Source organism: Spinacia oleracea, unplaced genomic scaffold (genome assembly GCF_020520425.1).
Source record: "Spinacia oleracea cultivar Varoflay unplaced genomic scaffold, BTI_SOV_V1 SOVchr0_020, whole genome shotgun sequence".
Lineage (NCBI taxonomy): Eukaryota > Viridiplantae > Streptophyta > Magnoliopsida > Caryophyllales > Amaranthaceae > Spinacia > Spinacia oleracea.
The window spans coordinates 52497-79078 of NW_026614348.1; the positions used below are offsets into that span (position 1 = coordinate 52497).

Below are 26582 nucleotides of genomic sequence, written 5' to 3' on the forward strand. Positions count from 1 at the left end.
GCGCCTTGGTGAGAGGCCTTGATGAGGCGCTTGGTGAGAGGCCTTGATGAGGCGCCTTGATGAGAGGTCTTGATGAGGCGCCTTGACGAGAGGCCTTGATGAGGCGCCTTGATGAGAGGCCTTGATGAGGCGCCTTGATGAGAGGCCTTGATGAGGCGCCTTGACGAGAAGTCTTGATGAGGCGCCTTGGTGAGAGGCCTTGATGAGGCGCCTTGACGAGAAGCCTTGATGAGGCACCTTGATGAGAGGCCTTGATGAGGCGCCTTGGTGAGAGGCCTTGATGAGGCGCCTTGATGAGAGGCCTTGATGAGAGGCCTTGATGAGGCGCCTTGATGAGAGGCCTTGATGAGGCGCCTTGACGAGAAGTCTTGATGAGGCTCCTTGGTGAGAGGCCTTGATGAGGTGCCTTGACGAGAAGTCTTGATGAGGCGCCTTGATGAGAGGCCTTGATGAGGCGCCTTGACGAGAAGTCTTGATGAGGCGCCTTGATGAGAGGCCTTGATGAGGTGCCTTGACGAGAAGTCTTGATGAGGCGCCTTGATGAGAGGCCTTGATGAGGCAAAAATCATGCTTCCCTGTGCCCCTTTGATTGAAAATTGTTTTGATTCTTGGCATTTGATGATGAGCAATGTGGATGTGTTAGCCATGATTTGATATTCGGTTACTTTGATGCCATGACATGAGTCAACTCTGACTAACTATTTGTGGACTTGGTGGTTGACTGGTTGACTTGGTTAGGAATGTGTGATAGTTCTTGGTGTGTCGTTGATTTTGAGTATTGGTTTGCAACTATTAGTAGTGTTTTATGATTCATATACATGCACATTGAGGAGGACGAAGGCATTTTTCTATTTAGGTAGCCTTCAGATGAATTTAGATACATTTGTTCCCTCTTCTTCTACCCATGTTGTGCTTGTGCCCTTTATTCAGTGACCAACCATATTGCAAACCCGTGAAAGCCCCATTGGTTACTAGTCCCAAGCCTAGCTTGGGGGAGCTAATAGTAGTGAGGTGAGGGAGTTGTAGTGTGGTACATTTTGAGCGTATTGAGTATTGAAAAAGGGAGTTCTTCTTATCATGATTGTTGTTGAAAAAGAAAAAAAAAAGAGTTGAAAAATGAAAGAGATGAGAAGAATAAGAAAATGTGAAGGTTTCTAAAAGAAAAAAAAAGAGAGAGATTGAAAAAAAAAACAAAGAGAAAAATCTATTACTCTCAGAAAATTTTCAAAGTATTATTTCACTCAAGTTTTGTAAGTTCATATCCTTATGAGTATTGGTTATAATTGTGAAAAAGGCAAGAAAGTATGGTGTTGGTTATTTGTTGTTTTGTCATATGTTGAGTGGGAGAGTTATGGTCATTATTTTGGTTGATCATGGTTATATTTAGGATTTATGCTCCCCAAAGCCAAGGCTTTAAGCTCATATTTTACCCAAATTTACCGCACCCTTACCTAAGCCTATCATTACAAGCTTTGAAGACCTTCCAACCTTTGTGCATAGAGTCATATTAATATGAAAGTAGTTGTTTATCAATGCAAGTTATGACATGACACATTTCGAGTCGACTACTAGGTTGAGTGTATTGTTTTTCTAGACACACGAGTGTTGTGAATTTGGGAGGGCATTGTTCACTTACATGTTGGGAGGAGAGCGAACGAGTGACGAGTGTGTGAGCACTAGTCTTGAATTCCATTGTGCACTTGTGGTTCGCTTTGCGTGACAATTGTTAGGGAGGATTTGTGGTTGGGTGGATTTGATTGGTTGACATTGATGCATGCTCGTTAAATTTTGCCTTGAATTATGTCTCTCGTTTTGAAATATGTTAGGGGTGAAATTGATCTTATATTCATCGATGATTTCCTTGCTTAGGGACAAGCAAGGATCTAGCTTGGGGGAGTTTGATATGTGCATTTTATATAGAGTTTTTCCACCGTCCCTTAGTACTCTTTATGCATCAAATGAGCTCTTAGGAGCCGTCTTTAGTACTGATATGTGTTATTAAGTGTGCCTTGAGTTTCAGGATTACTTGGTGAGAAATTGGCCTTTTTAGGCTCGTTTCATGGTAATTTAGGCCACTACGTGATCCCGTGTTAGTTCGGGACGACTATCGTCGACTTGCGGGAGCCTTAGATGCTTATGGTTGAGCCCCGGAAGTTAGACTCGGTGTTACGGGCGAAGGACAGTGCATTAAGCTTTTCGCCCGGTTGATCTCCTTTCGCCCATCGGGCGAGCAAGTGGGAGCTGCTGCAGTCAACGGGCGTCCGGCGGGCGGCCCATGCCCGATGACAGGCGGGCGCGCAGCGAATACAAGGAGAGCAAGGATTCCATTCGCCCGGCGGGCGGAAGCTGCCCGACCGTGCGCGTGTCGAAATTTCATAGAGCATCACAATCCGCCTGGCGGGCAGACCTGCGCCCGACGGGCGGTCCTCGAGCTTTTCGCCCGGCGGGCGGCCGTCTGCCCGACTGGGCGATGACAACCTCTGCGCGTTTTACTTTAGTTTATTTCCGGTTTTTGTTGGGCTTTATGGGCAAAACTATAAATATAGCCCTTAGTAAATTAAGTTGGACATCTTATTATTCTAGCATTAGCACCTAGTTTTATCTTAGTTTTCTCTCAAATTCTCTACACTTAGTTTTATTATTCGAATTTAAAGCTCCAACTTTTGAGTTCTTCTTTTGTTCTTCATTTAGGTACTATTTCAATCTAAAGTTTGTTTATTCAATTTAATTTCTTTTACTTGCTTTATCAATTATTCTAATTATTTCTCCATTGATTAATATTGTTTTGGCTACCTTTATTATGTGCGAGTAGTTACTTTTCTAGGGTTTTGGGGATCCATGAATAATTATGAAGGGATGATTGAATAATTGTGATTGTTGGTATTGTGATTGATTCCTATTGATTGGTTTATTTCACTATGCAATTAGATTTGCGCAGGTTTAATTGTGATAGTCATGCAATATCAAGTTAAGATTCGAGAGATGTAATTTGATATTTAGGTTTGTGTCAATAGGTGGAATTAGGATTAATACGTAGCGAGAGCCCATTAATTCTAAGAATCTATGATTAGTATCGATTCGAGAGAGCATGCTAGTCTAATTAATTGTGTTATTGATTATTGCTAATCGTTTATCATCCTGGATTGTTATTTGTTGGTGAACCTATGCCATAGATTCTTTAATATCTGATTTCTTAATTGTTTAATTACTGTCGTAGTTTTAGTATACAAACCAACCAACTCTTGTTTCCCAATAGTCTAGATTAGTTGATTAATAGTAGAAAGAACACTGTTTTCCTGTGGATTTGATCCTGACTTCCCTTGCTACCTAGCTAGTGGACTTAGGTTTATTTTTGATAAGGTGATACGACTTTAGCCAGTCACCCTCTTTGACTTAAAATTCGCAAAATAAAGCATCGTGTAATGTAGAAAGGCAATGCAAGGGACAAATATCAAAATGGGTACTCCACTGCCACAGGTTCTTCCCAAAATAATTAGTGTACAAAAGAATTGCAGGCTTACCAACAACCCAAACTTCCTTCCCTCTGAAGCTTATGGAGTTGAATCTGTAATTAAAATTCACTTCTTCAGCTGATGATATAGAACGCTAGAACCAAGTCTGTCACGCATCCTTCGTCTCTACAATGGTCTTCGAGGGCTCCAAGATAACAACTCATCACCCAGGAACGACTGTAGAATGTCTTGTGCTACTTGGCCTTTGCTTAGGTTTTGGTTGCTTTTTATTATCCCACGAACTATGAACTAGATCTCCTTTCTCATGATCTAGGTAAAATACAATTAGTCATATTATTTTATTATCGCATTAATCATATCATTGGCCAAAGTTTTCTTACGAAACACTTGAAACTCATTTTATTGAGTAATGAAGGTAATAAGATGTATGACTTAATGTAGTCAAATACCTTTTCATCTTTCCACTAAATTAGTGGTTTGACTATGTCACATATATTGTCGAGGATAAGATCATCCAAGCAATGAAATAGTGGAACCTACAAGTTACAAAGTTAAAGTAATCATCTGAAAGCTAGACATGAATAGATTTATTTTATTAGTTACAAGAAGTTTTGACATTAACATATTACAATGAGCATCTCACCTACAAGTTACAAAGTTAAAGTAATCATCTGAAAGCTAGACATGAATAGATTTATTTTATTAGTTACAGGAAGTGTTGAAGCCCCTCAGGCAAGCCTTTTATTAACTCCATCTCATCAACTCCTCTTGTAGTCAACCAACTCTATAACGTTCAAAGTGACTAACTCTACGTCTCAGAGTGGATGGTAATTGCCTACGCCTCATCCACCATTCCATGTCTCAACATCTCAATTGCATTTTTCTTTTCTTTGCCATGACAGTACAATATGCAGAAATACCTTTTACAAAGCACACCAACCAAAATTATTTCATGATAGTGAAATACGCAAACCCTGTCTTATTTTGTTCATAATCATGACAGTAACTTCAAATCTTTATTTCATATAAGTATCAGTTTCAATGTGATGTAACACATATAAGTTCATCTTACAACAAAATAAGAACAAAAAGAATTCTAATCTAAGATTTACACCTGTTGTGTTTCTGGAACAGTTAATTGGAACTGGAATGGGGCATATGACACTCCAATATTTTCGGCTTCCCATTGACCATAACGTATAAAAGTTTATACTAACTACTAAGTATTTAGTATCTCCCTTTCCACATTACTAAAATCCCTGAACTCGGTGTAAACATTGATCATATATGAAGACTTTGAAAAGCACTAATAGTAACCATACTCTAGACAGTATAAGCTTTAAGAAAATGTCCAAATTTCACTTCAAATTAACATCAGGTTACCAGTACATCCAAAATCCATAAGTCTTAACCATCATACAAGTCTAAAATAGCAAAAGAAAATCTCGACCATTGCATCTTAGCTGACATTTACATAATTTTCTTCTTTGATGATTTCACCTACTTAAACATACTCAAACTAAAAATTCAAGAAAGATATTAAATCCAAAGTTCATTCTAGCTAAATCATATTACCTACAACTAGGCTAACCCCTGAAGATAAAATATTTGTTTTAGGAGTAAAATTGTATCATAGAGAGTAATCCCATAAAAATAGAGATGGTGATAAAAGAGATGAGAGGAGAGAGACAAAAATTGCATACCCATCATAAACCATATTTTCAAAATCGCATCCTTCTCCCCCATTACTGAGAGATGGTAAACCCTAGACAATGAAGAAACACAAAATTAGTAGAAGATTTAAACGGGGATGTAATGAAAGAAAAAGAGAAAACCTAGGATAGAGAATCTTAGGATAGAAATTGAATTAGGGAAAACAATCCAGAAAATCGATCAGAAGAAAAAAAAAAAAAAGGAGAAAAGGGATAGCACGTGAAAGGCTCATGTTATACTGTTTGTAAGCTTGAAGCTTCTATTTTAAAGGTTTGGGATTAAGAGATGAAAATTTTGGAGAGCCGTCAAAATAATTGAAATTGAGGAATTTAAATTTTGAGCATCCTTCAATTGTACGTGCCTGTACTTTTTGTCATAGTAAGTTAAGGTAACTACCAACAACGTAGATGGAACTATCCAAAACAAGATATAATTGACATTGTTGTTGGCTAGTAAAAAATAAATCGAGCTTGTTAAAAATAAGGTATATATCATTAAATTACCTTCACGAATATTGACGAGACGAGCATGAAAGTGTTCGAGCTTGGCTCGTTTACTTAATGAGCTTAATATTTGGATTTAAATAATAATAATGAGTAACTACCAACAACATACATGGACACAACCAATACACCGACCAACAACATTGTCAATCTATATCGTGTTTTGGAAGTTCCATCAACGTTGTTGGTAGTTATCCTAAACAATTTTAGATCAAGTGTTTCAAAATAAGTTTTATATTTCCTTTGTTTTCAATTAATATATTTCAATTAATATAATTCAATTAATATGCAAAACCAATGTATTTCAATTAAATGACTATATCAATGAAATAACATGCTATAAAATTAAACCTAATCATACTGAAATCTCATCGTCATGGTTTAGAAACTTGAGAATAGTCATCAATAAGTTTAATTTCACGACATTCAATCTTCTCTTTATTCATTTTTACCTTTATTTCTTCAATGAATTGAAGGGAAATAAGGGAACTCCTAATTTTGTTACAATCTAGAGAATTTACTTAATATTTTAATAAAAACAATATAAAAGTAATTGACAAATATTGTCAAATAAACAAATAGATTATAGTATACATTTTTATAAGATTAATGTCGCGAGTGATTCACTTTTAAAGTTAATTGCTTTATGTACAAGATTTTTATTTATTGAAATAAGATAACACATGAAGGTTTAATATTTTATTAAAAGAATATAAACAATAATTGACATAAGATTTGTCTTTTTATATTTGAGGGTATAAAAGTAAATGCCAAAAAATCTCAAAAAGGAGTTTTCATCAAGGCTTGAACCCCAACCTAAATGTCAATAGTAGCAATTCAAACCACCAAGGTAAAATTGTTTTTTGTGTAATACGTTACATATTTGTGTTATACACTTATTCTATACTGGAACTTTTTCGGGCCTGACATTGCCCACCCAAAATTTTTCCTTCCAATCGCGACCACCACCGGCAAACTACCGTCGTCACAACTACTTCCTAACCACCAGCACGTGGTCATGCACGTCCCAACCACCAGCGAAACTTCCGCTGACTTCCCTTCGCAACCACCAGATCCCCCCCCAATATTTGTCGCAAGTCTCGCAACTCCCTACCACCCTGCATCTCGATATGTTCGCACGACACAACCCACCAGCCAACGTCTGCACCACCCATCGTCCGCACTAGGCACCATTCGTAGACACCACCCAACCTCCATTCCGCTAGACAACCCAACCACCGTTCTCTGCGAACCGCCCATCCGCTGTCCGCACCACCCACCCAACAAAATTTAAATGATTAGGATCTTTCTCAAACCGTCGCGACCCACTTTACTTGACTTCAATCGCCTCACAGGATGGTGGGCGGTGGGTGAGGAGTGGTCGGAGTGGTCGTGCGATTGTCGGTGAAGAGGAACGACGTGGTGGACAACGGTAGAGGAGAGAGAAATTTACAACCCCCATTCTAAAATTAAGTTAATCAATTCACTTTCCTAATTATTCTATTTATTTATTTAAGCAAATACAAATAATTAATTTTGAAAAATTCAGAAATTACAAAAACCATTTCCATAAAAGAAATTGTTTATTTAAATATAAAGATAAAAACAATTAGAATCATTAAATATATTTATATTAAATTTAAAAATAAAAGAAAACAAATTTTTGTGGCCCATATTTATTCTAAGCAATGGTCATCTTTATTATGACCACAGTAGAAAGATCCGGTTTATAATAGTGTTTATACAAATCAAATACTTCGAATACTTTGGCTTATCAAAAAAGGAAAAAAAAAACTTATGTACTTTGGGGTTCCAAATCCAACTTTCTTAATCCATTGACTTGTAGTAAGTTCCTTCATATTAGCCGCAATTTTTTGGTTGTACCCGTGTACAGGTAGATGCATCCTCATCCAAAACGACGTCGTTTTGTGTTGTTAAGATGAACATTAATATACTAGTATGAAAATGAACATTACCTATTTCAGAAATTAACATTTATTTATTTATTTGGAATTGAACATTTACTATTTCAGAAATTAACATTACTATTTTGGAAAGGAAATTTTGATATTTACTACTTTAAAAATACACCACTTTTGTATTTACTACCTTGTGAAAATTTTATTTTAAATTACTACCTTAAATTTCCAATATTTTATTATTTACTACCACTTTACAGTTTTCACGTTTTAAAATTAAGATATCTCTTTCGTTTCTTAATCGTTTAATGTGATTCAAAGTTTATTATTTTCCTTTTTCTATATGGATTTCATTGAGAGCGACATTTTAAAACAATTCATTTGATAATTCATGAATATTTTTAAATTTTATAAATAATTTTTGATGTGAACAAAAAGGCTTGTCCACCATGGACGAATCAGAATGACGACATGTGGAACCTCCCATCTCAAGAGCCATACGCTCCGGACCCTTTAACGGCCTTGTAATGGAAATTACAGGATAATCATGGGTCGGGGAAATTAGAGGCCCAAATGCTAAATGGGCCTCTCAAAGACTCCACCTCCATATTTGATAAGGACACATGTCCTTATCTCCAAGGTTAACCTATCAGATAACTAGGGTTTTCTGGAACAAATCCAAGAACCCTAGCCTTATAAATAGTTTAGATCCCAAGGAAGGAGCGATCAATGCATTCCCACCAACCTTAATTATTTATGCTCTAACTTCTCTCTAAAAAATTTTCTCTCTCTATCAAATACTTACTTAGGCATTGGAGGGAATATTCCTACTGGAATATTCTAGTTTTGCAGGTTGTACGAAGATTGTGTCATCGCATACATGCTACAGAGATCTGTACTTTGGGGTTCCAAATCCAATTTTCGTATTCCATTGACGTGTAGTAAGTTCATTCATATTAGCCACAATTTTTTGGCTTTACACGTGTACAGATAGAGCTGGCTGCACCCCCATCCAAAATGACGTCGTTTTGTGTTGTTTAAGATGAACATTAATATACTAGTATGAAAATTAACATTACTATTTCGGAAATGAACATTTATTTATTTATTTGGAATTGAACATTTACTATTTCAGAAATTAACATTTACGTTTTGAAAAGGATATTTTGATATTTACTACTTTAAAAATACACAACTTTTGTATTTACTACCTTATGAAAATTTTATTTTAAACTACTGCCTTAAACTTCCAATATTTTATTATTTACTACAACTTTACAGTTTTCACGTTTGCAATTTAAAAAATCTCTTTCGTTTCTTAATCGTTTAAAGTGATTTCAAAGTTCATTATTTTCCTTTTTCTATATGGAGTTCATTGAGAATGACATTTTAAAAACAATTCATTTTATAATTCATAAATATTTTCTCTAAAATATTTTCTCTCTCTATCAAATACTTACTTAGGCATCGGAGGGAATATTGCTACTTGAAAATTTTCTTGTTTTGCAGGTTGTACGAAGATTGTGTCATCGCATACTTTTGATAACTCCTTGGAAAGGGTGACACATCAGCACCAACAAAGGTTCCCACATTATTTGGCGCTTTTTGTGGGGAGGTATAGTATCATGGAAGACTTGCAATCTGACACCCACGAGAGTAGGGATGACTCAAGACAAAGGCGTCCACACGAAAGGAGCCCTTCGCGAAATCATCCTCGCATAAATTTCCAGCCTACATCAGAAGGTACGACACCAAACGAAGGTCGGGTAGCTGTGACACCCATGGATGCAGAGGTAAGCCGACCTGCTTCAGCAAGATCACTGTAACAGATGCTACACGGCCTTCGCCAAGACATCACTGCAGAATGGCAGATACAGCTGTAACATGCCCTCCGAGAAGTGATTGCAAGATCCTTTAACAATGTCGGCCTAGAGCCGGGACAAGTCAAGACGAGTTAACTAGAAGTTGGGAAAGACAAAGAGGAACTTCTTCTTAGTCCTGTCAGGAGAAAGTGGTGAGAGGTGAAGCATCAGATACCGACTCCGCACCTAGGGTGGTTCGCTCACCTGAAGCTCCCAACTACCATGTGAGAGAGGGACGCCCGAGGCGGCGGATGGGATCGGTATATCATATCCAGCAAGGGGTCACACCCACGATGCTAGGATACGCATCCCCCTATGCATCAACATCATGTCTGCACCTATAGAGCCCAAGGTGAAAGCTCCCATCATTGACGCTTACGATGGTACTTCTGATCCTAACATGAATTTGGTAGCATACCGGCATCACATGTAAGTATAAGGGACCAATGAAGCTACCTAGTGCAAATACTTTCTGGCTACATTGAAAGGAGCCGCGTCCAAGTGGTTTGAAAGGCTGTCAATCGGGTCAATAACTTTTTTCGGGGAATTAGAGGCTCTTTTTCCCTCTTGGTTTATGGCTTATAAAGAAGAGCAAAAGACGTGTATGCATTTAGGACGCATACACTAGGGGCATGAAGGGTCATTGAGAAGATATGTAAAGCAGTTCAATAAGGAAGTCGGCCAAATCCCAGACTTGCCAGATGAAATAGCCCTTGATAATTTTGTGCGTGCGTTGAAGAAGGGATCTTTCAAATTTGACCTGCTAGAAAAAAGTGTGAAGACAATGGAAGATGTACTGGATGAAGCTAAAGCCTTCATACATGCTATAGAGATATGTAGTTTCACAAACGAGTCGAAATCTACCGAACACAGTGGCCCCTCCCAATTCAAGAGAGATAACTCTACTGTTCAGGCTATTGGTATCTGGGCCGTAAATGAAAGAACATCAGGATCACACGTGTTGAAGAGAGAACGTCCGGTGGCTGATAAAACATTTGAATACGGCACAGATCTTTGCACAATCCTTATGGATGTGAGTCCAAGGCAAGAGATACATCGCCCTTTTTCGGATTAAGTTGTCTATGGAGAATCTATATTTCGGATTATTTTGCCAATTTCATAATGACATAGGTCATGACACCAAAGAATGCCGAAAATTAAAGAGAGCTTTGGACGGTTTGGCAGCCAGAGGGTTTTTTAAACCAATATCTCCGCAAGACAGTTAGCAACAATGCTAGAAGTCGCAAAGAGTCACCAATGCCTCTGTCTAAATATGAGGATATTCCATCGGACTGAGAGTTCGTAGCCGTCATTTTGGGTGGACTAGCATATGGGGGACCTACGAATCCAAGGCGTCAAGACTATGAACAATTTTCTGAGCAGGAAAATACCAGCAATCTGGAGAATACCCCTCGCATAGAAATCTTAGAGGACGATTACCGAAGGTAGGCAACCCCATACGATGACGACCCATTAGTTGTAGAGATCAGGGTGGCTAATTTGAGAGTAAAGAGAGTTCTGATTGATACGGGAAACTCATCCGATATAATCAGTCTTCAATACCTAAAGAAGTTGCAACATGATCCGAGCATAATATAGGACGTCCATAGCCCATTGGTAAGTTTTGGAGGAAGCATAATTCGTCCTATAGGTGTCGTCTCACTCTCTGTTCAGATTGGGGAACCTCCACTGGTTAGGTAGAGTTCAACTCGTTTTGTAATTGTGCAAGACCTCACTATGTTCAACATTATGTTAGGCCGACCAACCTTGAACTACATTAGAGCAATAATCTTTCCTCACCTGTTACTAATGAAATTTGTGGCAAACACTGGGGAAATCGGCACTATTTATGGGAATCAACAATTGGCCAGAGATTTTTATTTCACTATGCTCGACTCGGCAGCTTGGGGGGCGACTACTAAAGAAGTCGGCTGTAAATGCCAGCAAAAAGGCGAAAGAGAACGTATACCCTTGGAAATGCCCATGGCCCACGCCTTAGATAGGTGTCCTGAGCCTGTGGGAGCACACTACGATATTGAATTACCAAAATGATCCAGCAAATCGATCAAAAGAAAGAAAGGAAAGGAGAAAAGGGATAGCACGTGAAAGGCTCATGTTATACTGTTTGTAAGAACAATACTCTAAAGCTTCTATTTTAAAGGTTTGGGATTAAGAGATGAAAATTTTGGAGAACCGCCAAAATAATTGAAATTGAGGAACTTAAATTTTGAGCATCCTTCAATTGTACTTGCCTATGCTTTTTTCATAGTAAGTTAAGGTAACTACCAACAACGTAGATGGAACTATCCAAAATACGATATAATTGACATTGTTGTTGGCTAGTATATTGGTAATATATGTTGTTAGTAGTTACCTTGAATACTTTTTAGATTTAAATATTTCAAAATAATTGTTTTTCCCCCCCATTTGTTTTCAATTAATATGGAAAACCAATATATGATTTTCATTTCAAATTGTTCACAATAGTGAAGAAAATGAGCCGATACTTTTGCGAACTTCCCGCAAAAAAGCTCGCTCAAAACTCAACAAAACTTTTTTATTCGACCTTAGTCCACTAACATGCTCGTTTGCATTTCGAGTTTGAACTCGGGCTTAAATCAAGCTTGTTAAAATAAGGTATATATCATTAAATTACCTTCACGAATATTGACGAGTCGAGCATGAAATCTTTCAAGCTTGGCTCGTTTACTTAATGAGTTTAATATTTAGATTTAAATAACAATCAGGGTTACTACAGACAACCTACATGGACACAACCAATACCCCAACCAACAACAATGTCAATCTATATCGTGTTTTGGAATTTCCATCAACGTTGTTGGTAGTTATCCTAAATAATTTTTGATCAAGTGTTTCAAAATAAGTTTTATATTTCCTTTGTTTTCAATTAATATATTTCAATTGAACCAATTAATTTAATATGCAAAACCAATGTATTGCAATTAAATTACTATATCAATGAAATAATATGCAATAAAATTAAACCTAATCTTACTGAAATTTCATCGTCATGGTTTAGAAACTGGAGAATAAATAGTCATCAAAAAGTTTAATTTCACGACATTCAATCTTCTCTTTCTTCATTCTTACCATTATTTCTTCAATGAATTGAAGGGTAATAGGGGAACACCTAATTTTGTTACGATCTCGAGAATTCACTTAATATTTATTAAACCAATATAAAAGTAAATGACAAATATTGTCAAATAAACAAATAGATTATAGTATACATTTTTATAAGATTAATGTCGTGAGTGATTCACTTTTAAAGTTAATTGCTATATGTACAACATTTTTACTTATTAAGATAACACATGAAGGTTTAATATTTATTAAAAGAATATATACAATAATTGACATAAGATTTTTCTTTTTATACTTGAGGATATAAAAATGCCAAAAAATCTCAAAAAAGAGTTATCATCAAGGCTTGAACCCCAAACCTAAATGTCAATAATACTTTAGCAATTCAAACCACCAAGGCAGAATAGTTTTTTGTGTAAGACGTTACATATTTGACTATTTGTGTTATACACTTATTCTATACTGGAACGTTTTTAAAAAAAATTGTTCGGGCCTGACATTGCCCACCCAAAATTCTGTCTTCCAATCACGACCACCACCATAAACTACCACCGTCATATCAACGTCCCAACCACCAACGCGCGGTCATCCCCGTCCCAAACACCAGTGAAACTTCCGCTGACTTCCCTTCGCAAACACCAGCGCCCCCCCAATCTCTGTTGTAAGTCTCGCAACTCCCTACCACCCTGCATCTCGATCTGTTCGCACGTCACATCCCACCAGCCACTGTCTACACCACCCACCGTCTGCACCACCCACCGTTCGCACCAAGCACCGTTCTTAGACACCACCCAACCACCGTTCTCCGTGTACTGCCCATCCGTTGTCCGCATTACCCACCCAACAAAAATTAAATGATTAAGATCTTCCTCAAACCGCCGCGACCCACTTTACTTGACTTCAATCGCCTCACAGGATGGTGGGCGGTGGGTCAGTGGTCGGAGTTGTCGGGCGATTGTCGGTGAAGAGAAACGACGTGGTGGACGGCGGTAGAGTAGAGTGAAATTTACAACCCCCTTTCTAAAATTAAGTTAATTGTTAGTTAACTTTCCTAATTGTTCTATTTATTGATTTAAGCAAATACAAATAATTAATTTTGGAAAATTCAGAAATTACAAAAACCATTTCCCTAAAAGAAATTGTGTATTTAAATATAAAGATAAAACAATTAGAATCATTAAAATATATTTATATTAAATTTTAAAAAAAGAAAATAAGTTTTTGTGGCCCATATTAATTCTAAGTTATGGTCATCTTTATTATGACCATAGTAGAAAGATCCGGTTTATAATAGTGTTTATACATATCAAATACTTCGAATACTTTGGCTTATCAAAAAAGGAAAAAAGCTTTTGTACTTTGGGGTTCCAAATCCAATTTTTTTATTCCATTGACGTGTAGTAAGTTGATTCAAATTATTCGCAATTTTTTCCTGTACCCGTGTACAGGTAGAGCTGGCTGCACCCCCATCCAAAACGACTTTTTTTGTGTTGTTTAAGATGAATATATACCAGTATGAAAATGAACATTTACTATTTCGGAAATGAACATTTATTTATTTATTTGGAATTGAACATTACTATTTTGGAAAGGAAGTTTTGACATTTACTACTTTAAAAATACACCACTTTTGTATTTACTACCTTATGAAAATTTTATTTTAAATTACTACCTTAAACTTCCAATATTTTATTATTTACTACCACTTTACAGTTTTCACGTTTTAAATTTAAAAAATCTCTTTCGTTTCTTAATCGTTTAAAGTGATTCAAAATTCATTATTTTCATTTTTCGATATGGATTTCATTGAGAACGACATTTTTAAACAATTCATGTGATAATTCATAAATATTATTAAATTTTATAAATAATATTTGATGTGAACAAAAAGACTTGTCCACCATAGACGAAACAGAATGCGACATGTGGAACCTCCCATCTCTCATGCCATACGCTCAGGACCCCTTAACGGACCTTGTAATGGAAATTACGGGTAAAGGCAATTAGAGGCCCAAATGCTATATAGACCTCTCAAAGACTCCACCTCCATATCTGATAAGACTCCAAGGTTAACCTATCAGATAACTAGGGTTTTCTGGAACAAATCCAAAAACCCTAGCCTTATAAATAGTTCAGATCCCAAGGAAGCGGCGATCAATTCATTCCCACCAACCTTAATTATTTATGCTCTAACTTCTCTCTAAAACATTTTCTCTCTCTATCAAATACTTACTTAGGCATCGGAGGGAATATTCCTACTGGAATATTCATGTTTTGCAGGTTGTACGAAGATTGTGTCATCGCATACTTGATACCTCCTTGGAAAGGGTGACACATCAGCACCAACAAAAAGTTCCTACATTATTGGGGGCCTTCTGTGGGGAGGTACAATATCATGGAAAACTTGCAATCTAACACAGACGAAAGTAGGGATAACTTAAGAGAAAGGCGTCCACACGAAAGGAGCACTTCGCGAAATCATCCTCGCATAAATTTCCAGCCTACAACAGAAGGTACGACGCCAACCGAAGGTCGGGTAGCTGTCACACCCATTGATGTGGAGGTAAGCCGGCCTGCTTCAGCAAGATCACTGCAACAGATGCTACACGGCCTTCGCTAAGACATCACTGCAGAATGGAAGATAGAGCTATAACATACCCTCCGTGAAGAGATTGCAAGGTCCTTTAACGAAGTCGGCCTAGAGCCGGGACAAGTCAAGACGAGTTCACTAGAATTTGGGAAAGATGAAGACGAACTGCTTCTTAGTCCTGTCAGGAGAAATTTGATGACTGGCGAAGCATCAGATCCTAGGATGAAGACGAACTGCTTCTCTCACCTGAAGCTCCCAACTACCATGTGTCAGAGGGATGCCCGAGGCGGTGGATGGGATTAGTACATCATATCCAGCAAGGGGTCATACCCACGATCCTAGGATACGCATCCCCTTCTGCATCAACATCATGTCTGCACCTAAAGAGCCCAAGGCGAAAGCTCCAATCATGGACGCTTACGATGGTAATTCTGATCCTGACATGCATTGGGTAGCATACCGGTATCACATGTAAGTATAAGGGACCAATGAAGCCACCTAATGCAAATACTTTCTGGCAACATTAAAAGGAGCCACGTCCAAGTGGTTTGAAAGGCTGACAATTGGGTCAATAACTTTTTTTCGGGGAATTAGAGACTCTTTTTTCCTCTCGATTTATGGCTCACAAAAAAGAGAAAAAGACGAGTATGCATTAAGGACGCATACAGCAGGGGAAGGAAGATTCATTGAGAAGATTTGTAAAGCAGTTCAATATGGAAGCTGGCCAAATCCCAGACTTGTCAGATGGAATAGCCCTTGATAACTTTGTGTGTGGGTTGAAGAAGGGATCTTTAAAATTTGACCTTATAAAAAAGACTGTGAAGACAATGATAGATGTACTGGACGAAGCTGAAGCCTTCATACATGTTACAGAGATATGTAGTTTCCCAAACGAGTCGAAATCTACCGAACCCAGTGGCCCCTCCAAATTCAAGAGAAATAACTCTACTGTTCGGGCTAGTGGTATCTGGGCCGTAAATGATAAAACATCAGGAGCACACATGTTGAAGAGAGAACGTCCGGTGGCTGATAAAACATTTGAATACAACATAGATCTTTGAACAATCCTTATGGATGTGGGACCAAGGATAGAGATAGAGCGTCCTTTTCTAATTAAGTCGTCTATGGAGAATCGAGATTTCGGATTATTTTGCCAATTTCATAATGACATAGGTAATGACACCAAAGACTGCCGAAAATTAAAGAGAGCTTTGCATATTTGGCATCCAGAGGTTTTTTGAAACAATATCTCCGCAAGACAGTTAGCAACAATGCTAGAAGTCGCAAAGAGTCACCAACGCCTCTGTCTGAAGATGAGGATATTCCATCGGACTGAGAGTTCGTAACCGTCATTTTGGGTGGACTAGCATCTGGGGGACCCACGAATCCAAGGTGTCAAGACTATAAACGAGGTTTTGAACAGGAAAATACCAGCAATCTGGAGAATATCCCTCGCATAGAAATCTTAGAGGACGATTACCGAAGGTAGGCAACCCCATATGATGACGACCCATTAGTTGTAGAGATCCGGGTGGCTAATTTGGGAGTAAAGAGAGTTCTCATTGATACGTGAATCTCGTCCGGTATAATCAGTTTTCAATGCCTAAAGAAGTTGCAACATGATCCAAGCATAATATAGGACGTCCATAGCCCATTGGTAAGTTTTGGAGGAAGCATCATTCGTCCTATAGGTGTCGTCTTACTCTCTGTTCAGATTGGGGAACCTCCACTGGTTAGGCAGAGTTCTGTTCGTTTTGTGATTGTGCAAGACCTCACTGCGTTCAACATTATATTAGGCCGACCAACCTTACATTAGTGCAATCATTGTTCCTCACCTGTTACTTATGAAATTTGTGGCAAACTATGGGGGCATCAATAATTGCAGAGATTTTTTATCTCACTACACTCGACTCGGCAGCTTGGGGAGCGACTACTAAAGAAGTCGGCCGTAAATACCAGCAAAAGACAAAAGAGAACATATACCCTTAGAAATGCCCACGGCCCACGCCGCAGATAGGCGTCCTGCGCCTTTGGGAGCACACTAAGATGTTGAATTAGGGAAAACGATCTAGAAAAAATCGATCAGAAGAAAGAAAGGATAGGAGAAAAGGGATAGCACGTAAAAGGCTCATGTTATACTATTTGTAAGCACAATACTCTTAAAGGTTCTATTTTAAAGGTTTGGGATTAAGGGATGAAAATTTTGGAGAGCCTCCAAAATAATTGAAATTGAGGAACTTAAATTTTGAACATCCTTCAATTATATTAATTTGCCTGTGCTTTTTGTCACAGTAAGTTAAGGTAACTACCAACAACGTAGGTGGAACTATCCAAAACAAGATATAATTCACATTGTTGTTGGCTAGTATATTGGTAATGTCCATATATGTTGTTAGTAGTTACCATGAATAATTTTTAGATTTAAATATTTCAAAATAAGTGTTTTTTCCCCCATTTGTTTTTCAATTAATATGGAAAACCAGTATATGATTTCCATTTCAAGTTGTTCACAATTGTGAAACCAATGAAATCTACTACTTAGAATTGTAGAAAATTGTCCCTACCACCTTGAGTAAGCCAAATAACAATCAACAAGAAAGAAAAAAAAATAGCTAAGCACATAGTATGCAAAAAAGGCAAAAAGAAAAAAAAAATTAAGAAACATACTCTAAGCTTAGAAATTTCAACCTAACCAAAGTTTATTTAGACAACCCAATATCACAAGGACTATATTTTTTATATATATATTATCAACTAAATTCCAAAAGAAAAGTTAGTATCTTAGTTAAACTTTGAGTAAAGAAAGAATATAAATCTCCCCGGCAACGGCGCCAAAATTTGATACGTGTCGTTTACCGTATTAAATTAAAAACCTATCTTTAGACCTTCAAAAATATTAACAAGTAGTAAAAAGGGTAAGAAAGGGTCGATCCACAGGGAGTCTACTGCCTAAATTCATTGTTTAACTAAAAACATTTTCAGTCACATAATTAAGTTGGACTACACAATTATTTACACTATTTAAAGAGATTGGGGGGGTTTGGAGATAATATTAACCCAGAGAATTAGATAACTGAAAAACTAATCTACTCTTTACATGTGATGACACTACTAACCGTTTCAATCCCATAAACCTTACTGGATTTAGTTAATTAACCGTAACACACAATTGATCTTGAGGATTTACCAATTCTAACTATTAGACTAATTGTAGAGTCTTAAATAACAAAGACTCCCTGTACTCCCTTATTCATAACCAATTATGAACTAAACCAAATTGATTCTAAACCAGCCCAACTCACACAAATCTGATCGCAACGTGTATAAATTAGACTTGGTAGCATTAAGAACTAGGAGACATCATTAGTCCTAATTATTCTAACCAATTAAATGGTTAGACTAATTATTAAACTTACTCTCTAATTTAAATTAAACCATGATTGCAGATTTAATGTAAATTAGGGGTCACTTTACTATATAATCTAAACTAAGCTAGACAATATAGCTAACAATAATTAGCACCATACATGCACTAGTAATACGTATAGTAGTAGTTTAGGCAATGATTCAAAAGCAACTCCAAATAATAATTAACTGGCAAAATCACTCAAGGAGATAATAGTATCCAAAATCAATTCATAATATTGAAAATAGAAATTTGATAATTAACAAAGTGAATGAGCAGATCATGAAGATATTAAACACGTATGAATTTGACAAATTGAGAGGAAGAACTCATTAATTTTTTGCGCAAGAACACCAAACGAACCCGGGTTCGACCCCGTACTCCTCCGTTGTTCTTGTTCGGCCTTGGATTGAGGCTAAGCTCCCCTCCAATGGTTATCTTCTCTTCTCAATTGCCCCAATTCAAACGTAATTAACAATCTTCAACTGGTGATTTTCTAACTCTTGTGTGTGTCGTCTCTTTCTCTGTGTATATTTTTTTGTGTGTTCCCGTATAGGGTTGAGATGAAAATTTATATATGACAAACCCTAATTTGAGCGGAGATCTCAGAGCCAGAAAATCATCCATGTGATGATTGAATAACCGATAACCGTGCTCCGAATTTGCAGCAGATACGCTAAATAGAGCTTTAGAGAAGGAGTTTGAATTGGTTGCTGATTTCTAGCGCTTTCCTTCTTGACTTGCAGAATGTGAGGCTCAAAGAGGAAGGTGGAAAATTTCCTCTTGAATATCACGTGTTAGTGTGCTCCAATTCAATAACTTTGACTTTTCTAACTCATTTTCCTTGGTTTTCATTTGTCTTATTTGCAATAGAAATGGGCTGGGCTTCACGTAGTATTGTTAGAAGATGTGGCTTCTCTCAACTCCTTAAAATATTCAGCTTCCGTTGGGTATATGCTGGTCTCCAAAATATACTGCTCATCATTCATATTAATAGAACATTTTGTTATTAATACTAGGATAAATATACTTAACAATATTAAAAGTACGGTAAATATTGCACTTATCACCTTCCATCGAACTTTCCTTAGCCATGAGCAAATACACCAACTCTCCATGATCTAGAGCTTGTTCAATCTCTCGTTCAGTAGCCAACATGGTGAGATTCGGCTTCTTTTTTTGCTGCACACTCATGGATCGAACCGCTTGTGATGACATAGGCTTTAGCATAATCTTCTTGCCTTTGTCTCTCAATTCATACTCGTTGCTTCTCCCCTTGTGAACCACGTCCCTATCAAACTGCCAAGGACGACCCAACAAAATATGACAAGCATCCATAGGAATAACATCACAAAGAATCTCATCCACATACGAACCCATAGTCAAACCAACCCTTACTTGTTTCGACACTTCACACTATTACCCTCATCGAGCCAATGGAGTGCGTATGGCCTAGGATGGGCTGTAGTAATTAAGCCTAATTTCGAAACCATCTCACTAGAAGCAACATTGGTGCAACTCCCCCCATCAACAATCACACTACACCACTTATCTTTCACTAGACATTTAGTATGAAACAACTGATCCCGTTGGTCCGAATCAGTAGATGCAATTTGGGTTTGTAGAGCTCTAAGAACCAGATTTGTGTCATAAAGTAGAGCCTCATACCCCTCCTCCTCCTCTTCATCGCCACTCTCATCAAACACAAATACGTCCCCCAACCTCTTCTCCTCTTCAAACAACTCCTCACGGCATTCAACAGCTTCTTTCAAGGTCACTACCCGTTTATTTGGACACGCATTTTGATAATGCCTAAACCCTTGACACTTAAAACAACGCACCTTGGACAGACTTGTTTATTTGGTTGAGTTAACTAATTTTGGGGCAGCCGTAGAATTACTTGAACCTACGGTACTAGGTGATGTGTTTGGTTTCAAGATAGGTTCGGATTTAGACCAAGACAAGACTTGGCCTTACCATCCATACTTGACCCTCCCCCATATTTTGCTTTCCCTTGGTTTTCCAATTTTAAACAAAGTCCACAAAGAGTATCAAAATCAGAATATGGATAAAGGTCTACGGTATTGGCAATATTGTAGTTTAAACCCCTTAAAACTCTAGACAGTTTTTGTTCCTCAATCTTCTCAATTTCCCCCACTAAGGACAACTTTTCAAACTCATCAATATATTCAGCCACACTCATTTTCCCTTGCCTCAATTCAGCAATTTTACAGTAAGTCGTTATTCTATGAGTTGTTGGCACATACCTTTTACGTAGCTTATGTTTCAAAGACTCCCAAGAGCTGATTTTCTCCTTCCCATCACGAATTCTCTTGGACTTCAGTCCTTCGAACCACAATGAAGCTCCTCGTCCTAGCTTCAATATGGCATACTTACAACGCTTCTCATCATCAATGTCCTTGAAATCGAACATTCGCTCTATCTTGCGCTCCCATTCCAAATAAGCTTTCGGATCTGTTCCACCAACAAATTCAGGAAGTTCCATGACTTTGAATTCATCCACAACCCGTAGTGGATCACGTCTAGGATGCCTTCAAAATCCCCCATCTCGAACGTTCTTTAAGGCTTCTTGGAGATGTTGTAGAAAGTCAGGATCGTCAAAATCCATTTTAGCTCGTAAGAATCACGAACAGCAGCTCTGATACCACAAATGATACAACTTTAAAAACTCGTTGTATGAGTAAGGATAGTTGATTAACAAGCTAGACCTATATCTCGTCAAACGTGATTGAAAGGCAAGACCTATTGACTCACAATCGGCTCTTTGAGTAGGAAACACGTCCAAAACAAAGAAAAGGTTGAATTATAATCAATAATTCAAAGTAAACTGAAAACAAGTTTTTATTCTTCAAAATTGGTTGTTTTATTCCGTTCAACAAGCTGGCTATAAATAGCCTAAACACTCAGCTAAAAACTGGTGGTTACAAGAGATTTAAACAGCCATTTAAAAGCCATTTAAGAGCCTTTAAAACCGGTGGTTACAAAGCTCTAAAATCCTCCTAATTCAGTCACCAATTTGGAGGTTACAAAGGCTTAAAACCCTCCTTACAAACAGCAATATTTAAAGCTAAGTACAAGACTGAATTGTCCAAACAAAAGGTTTTAGCGCAATTTTGGTCCCAAACACCTGTTCTGTCACCAACTGCATTGCCTGTAGGTTCCTCACCTCTAACCACCTATCCTTGCTTTCTTTAATCAAGTCTTTCACCCTTGCTAAAGAGCAACTAGTGTTTCTGAACACCACTTCATTTCTATGAAGCAAAATGGCCCACACCGTAGATATAAACTCTACTACCCTCACATCATCGATGTTATCCTCCTTGAAGAGGAAAAGCAAATTACTCATTATCCATTTGCTGATATCAACACCTGGCAAGGCATTGCCTCTCATTGCCATGGATCTCCAAATGTGATCGGACATAGAGCAATCTCGAAACAAATGATCGTCAGACTCCTCCTGCAAACCGCACATCGAACACAAACCATCCACAAGAATACCTCTTTTCCTCATATTGGATTTTTCGGTATTGCCCCATTTAGAATTTCCCAACATAAAACTTTCCATTTCGGGGGTATGCTACGCTTCCACAAAGCTTTCCAGAACGGATGAACCGGGGGGTTATGCTGTGAACTTATCAGGAACCAATATCCAGACTTCATCGACATTTCTCCATTCTTCGAGTAGGCCTAGGAACGGCTATCCGGCATACCCTCAACTGGTACCTTCGACGCAAAGATCTCTATTGATGTGTCCTCTGTGAACTCGGCCCATACCAAAGAATGATTCCACTATATCGAGCTAGTTGTAAGATCAGAAACCCATTTCACAAGCAGTGCACACTGCCTGCTAGGATTGCGCACAACTTTTCCCGAGCTTAGCCAAATATCACCGAGAATATCCGTTGACTTCCCATCTCCAACTCGTCTTCTAGTTCCCCCTTACAAACTCGCAGTACTTCTGATCATGCTTCGTGCAGCCCATGAGGCATTAGAGATTGACTTACCTTTCAGCCTTAACTCAACTGGATCCATGCAATACTTTGATAAGAACAATTTACTCGCGAGTAGTTTCCTATTTGTGGCTAATCTCCAAGCTTGTTTTCCCAACATGGCCACATTTACCGTACCCAAACTTCTAATCCCCAAACCTCCTTCTTCCTCCAATATATGGGTCTTATATCCATTAAAGAGCTCCACCAGAACCTCATAATTGTGGAGGTAATTCTTTTTGTTAAACCTGCAGGTATCAAATAGAGCGAGAGAATATTTGCCGAGAGAGCCACAAGAATTCCATTTATCAAGACATTCTTCCCAGCTTGTGAAAGATGTATAAATTTCCAAGAGCTCAGCTTCTGGAGGAGTTTGTCATGAATAAGAGATAGTTGCGACGTTGATCTTCCATCCACATCCATTGGACACCCCAAGTAGGTTCCCAAGCGAGTATCACTTTTAACACTCAACGGTCTTTTGAGAAGTCTAATGAACAAGGAGGGCGTGTTGGGGCTAAAGGATCACACAAGACTTATCAAAGTTTATCATTTCCCCTTACATGTCACATAACTCGTCAATGCACGCTCTCATGGTTCGGCAAGAAGATGGATTTGCCTTAAAGGAAAATAGAGCATCATCTTTAAAAAATAGATGGGATAACGCTGGGGAATAACGTCCAATCTTCAAACCTGAGATTTTCTTCAACCTTTGAAGTTTTCTTAACCTCTTTGATAATACTTTCATACAAATAATAAACAGATAAGGTGAAAGAGGGTCGCCCTGGCGTAGTCCTGAAGTAGGGACATAAAAATCTGAAGGTTCCCCATTCACAAGGACTGAATAAGACATAGTTGAAACACATTGCACAATTCGGTGAATCAATACTTACGGAAACTTCAAAGCCACCAAAACACTTTCCACAAAATCCCAACGAACTCTATCGTATGCCTTGCTTAGGTCGACTTTCAAGATTGCTGCAAACTGCTTCCCCTCACTACTACAAAAATGGGCAAAGAGACCCGTCCAAAAAGGCATAAGAGACCTCCTCTGAGGGGGTCTCTAGATGGGGGGGTCTCTTTTTAAAAGAGACCCCCTCTTAGAAATGGGGTCTGTTTGTTAAAAGTTGGAGACCCATCATGTAAGAAAAGGGGTCTCTTACGTAGGCCTTTAGGAAAATATTTTAGAAGGGAAAGAGACCCCATATGTAAGATTTGGGGTCTGTTTATTAAAAATATTCTGACCCCATATGTAAGATATGGGGTCTCTTTGATTTTTTTTTTTTATTTATTTTTTAATAACCTCATACCCCATATGTAAGATATGGGGTCTCTTTGATTTTTTTATTAATTTCTTTTCTAATAACCTCGGACCCCATATGTAAGATATGGGGTCTCTTTGAACTTTTTAGTATTATGCCTAGAGAGCCCTTTTTACGAATAACGGGTCTCTTTTCATGTATTTTTTTTTTAAAAAAAAAACGTTAATTCAGTACCTGCTATTAAACTTACATTAAAAAATCAACTTTAATAAAGCACCAACTATTATATATTCAACTAAAAACTCTTCTACAAAATCGTTCATGATCTATCATGAACATATATCCAAAAAATTTACATATATATCTGAAAATTGTACAAGTACAAGAAATATATATAATCAATATAGCCTCATTTAAACCTTGCATCTTCATTGATATGCTAATCATTCCAAGGCCGGGACAACCACAAGCTATGCTTCTGATCCCTAAATCAGTATGTTAGACAAATGTAGAGGAATTAGTACATAAAGAAAAATAGAACACAACACATATGAACATGCAGGGGTAAAACGGATAGCAACTGCCAAAAAATATGAAAGGACTTGTTGTAGCCTCAAATTGTCTCCATCAGATACATAGAGGACAAACCAGCAGGCCAGCAAATTGCGCATGAGCTGCACTTGGCTTTCCTGGCTAAAGGGTGTTACCTGACTCATGACAGCCTCAAGAACTTCCGCAAGATTGAATTTAGCAGTTCGGGTTTCCATGTAACTGCAAGCAACAGTCAAAATCCAGCTAGTTTCAGAAATCTTATCCCCTAATATAAAATTATTGATAGAAAAACCAAAAAAGGTTAAATTCTTAAGTTATTAGAGAAGTGATATCTCTGACAACTAACTTGAATCATCAAATAAAGGGAGCAAGCAAAGGAAGAATGGAAAATGAAAGAACTCCAAATAATAAACTGAATATCGAATCCCCAATAAACTTAACAGTAAATTACATTTCTGAGGTAGAATGTAGAAATTGTTTAAACTCAAAGTTAGAAATCTAAAAATGATCAATGAATAATAAAATCTTGAAGCAATAAAGTCCACTTACATCAGCCACTTTCTCCTAGGAGCTATCTGCAAAGATCCTCTAAATTGCTGAAACCAACCTTCTTTTTCTCATTTTCTAGCATTACTGTAATTTACTTGCTGCACCACCAAAGGAAATGAATCTTAGTCCGAAATGGATGTACAATATAAGAGATAAAAGATAACATAATCTTTTTATCTTTATTCCAACATTTCATACACCTATATAACTCAAACTCTTTTCATATTATATAATTAAATTATACATCTATATTCCAACCAGCTTTCAAAATGACACCTAGTTACCTCAAATTAGGCAAAAGGCTTAACAACATTCAACGAGAATTATGAACTCCAGCCCTCTTCGATCCATCCCCAAGACCCCAAAACAATTGAAATACATGAAGCACTAAAAAAATAATGGATTACGCCGCTGATTTGGCAATAAGTTGTCACAATCATCTTCAATAACAACTTTTCTAGAAAAAATTACCACCAATATTTTGTTGTTATAAGCTCAAATCCAAGTCACAACAAATTGAATCTAACTGAGCCCCAATATGGAACTTTGAGTAACCACATGAAAACAAATCAAAACTAGAAAGAAACAACAGTAGCCAAACAAAGAAGAGAGAGACAATGAAAAGAAATGTAAAAGGAACTCATGTTTGTAATGTAGAACAGATACCGATGTTTTTATCTATCCAATTCAAGTCTTGTACAAGAGTTTGGCAGGAACAATTTGCAAATTACAACCAAATATACCCTATCTCTCCTCTCTTTAATTAGCAATATGCACCTTATTCATTATGTCCCCATTACAGATATAAAATGGTAACCAGTCTTCGCATCAATACTATGGAAGACATAGTCTGACAGACAAATGATCTTACCTAAGGAACTTTCCAAGATGCTCTGGCCAGTGAGCGCCCCTCTTATCAAATGGCTTTTCATCCCGAACTTCCCGCTTCTTGAAAGTTCTGCCCTTAGTTTGATTCCCTGACGAACTAGGCCTCACACGAATGCATTTCGATGAATCTTTAGGACCCTAATATTTTCATGAAAATTCAACATTAATGGTACAATGAGGCAACGATAAGATCGAGGACAAAATAGAAACAAAATTAGATAATTCACCAACTCAAACATGGTATTTCCGATACCAAATGAGATAAATGAAATAAACTTTTAACATCAAGCTTGAAAAATTCAACAGGAAACTATTCCAAATCAAGGCCCCAACAATAATAATCATTTATCATAGAACAAAACTGAGATAAAAAACTCAATAATCTCAAGACCAGAAACAAACCAGGGAGATATTTCCAAATCTGCTTGCTATAACAGCAAAAAACGCCAGAGAACAAACAACGGCAACTAACATCAAAATTTAACAAATAACTAGATTATTACTAGCCCATAATAACCATCAAACTCTCAACCAAACAAAATTATCTCTGTTAAACACACTACATTTTGTAGTTGTTTCTACTTCTGCCTAATGTAGCAAGCAGGGACGATGACGACGACCAGAACACTAGCAAAAATAGCTCCAAATAACAAGTAATTGAGTCTTCAATCCTTTGAATTTGTTATTACTTTGCTTCTCCTCAACATAGCTGCTGGAATAACAGCTTCTCTCTTTGTAACTTTCTCCATCAAA

The 26582-nt window shown here is 37.5% G+C and overlaps 1 long non-coding RNA gene across 1 annotated transcript; it reads right to left on the reverse strand.

Moving 5' to 3' along the window:
- Window positions 1–4045: 4045 nt before the first annotated feature.
- LOC130464976 (uncharacterized) lies at window positions 4046–5437 on the reverse strand. The gene is made up of 3 exons (XR_008925274.1): window positions 5309–5437; window positions 5177–5238; window positions 4046–4393 (listed from the first exon to the last, which is right to left on the reverse strand). It is a non-coding gene; the product is annotated as an uncharacterized lncRNA (long non-coding RNA).
- Between the last annotated feature and the right edge of the window lie 21145 nt (window positions 5438–26582).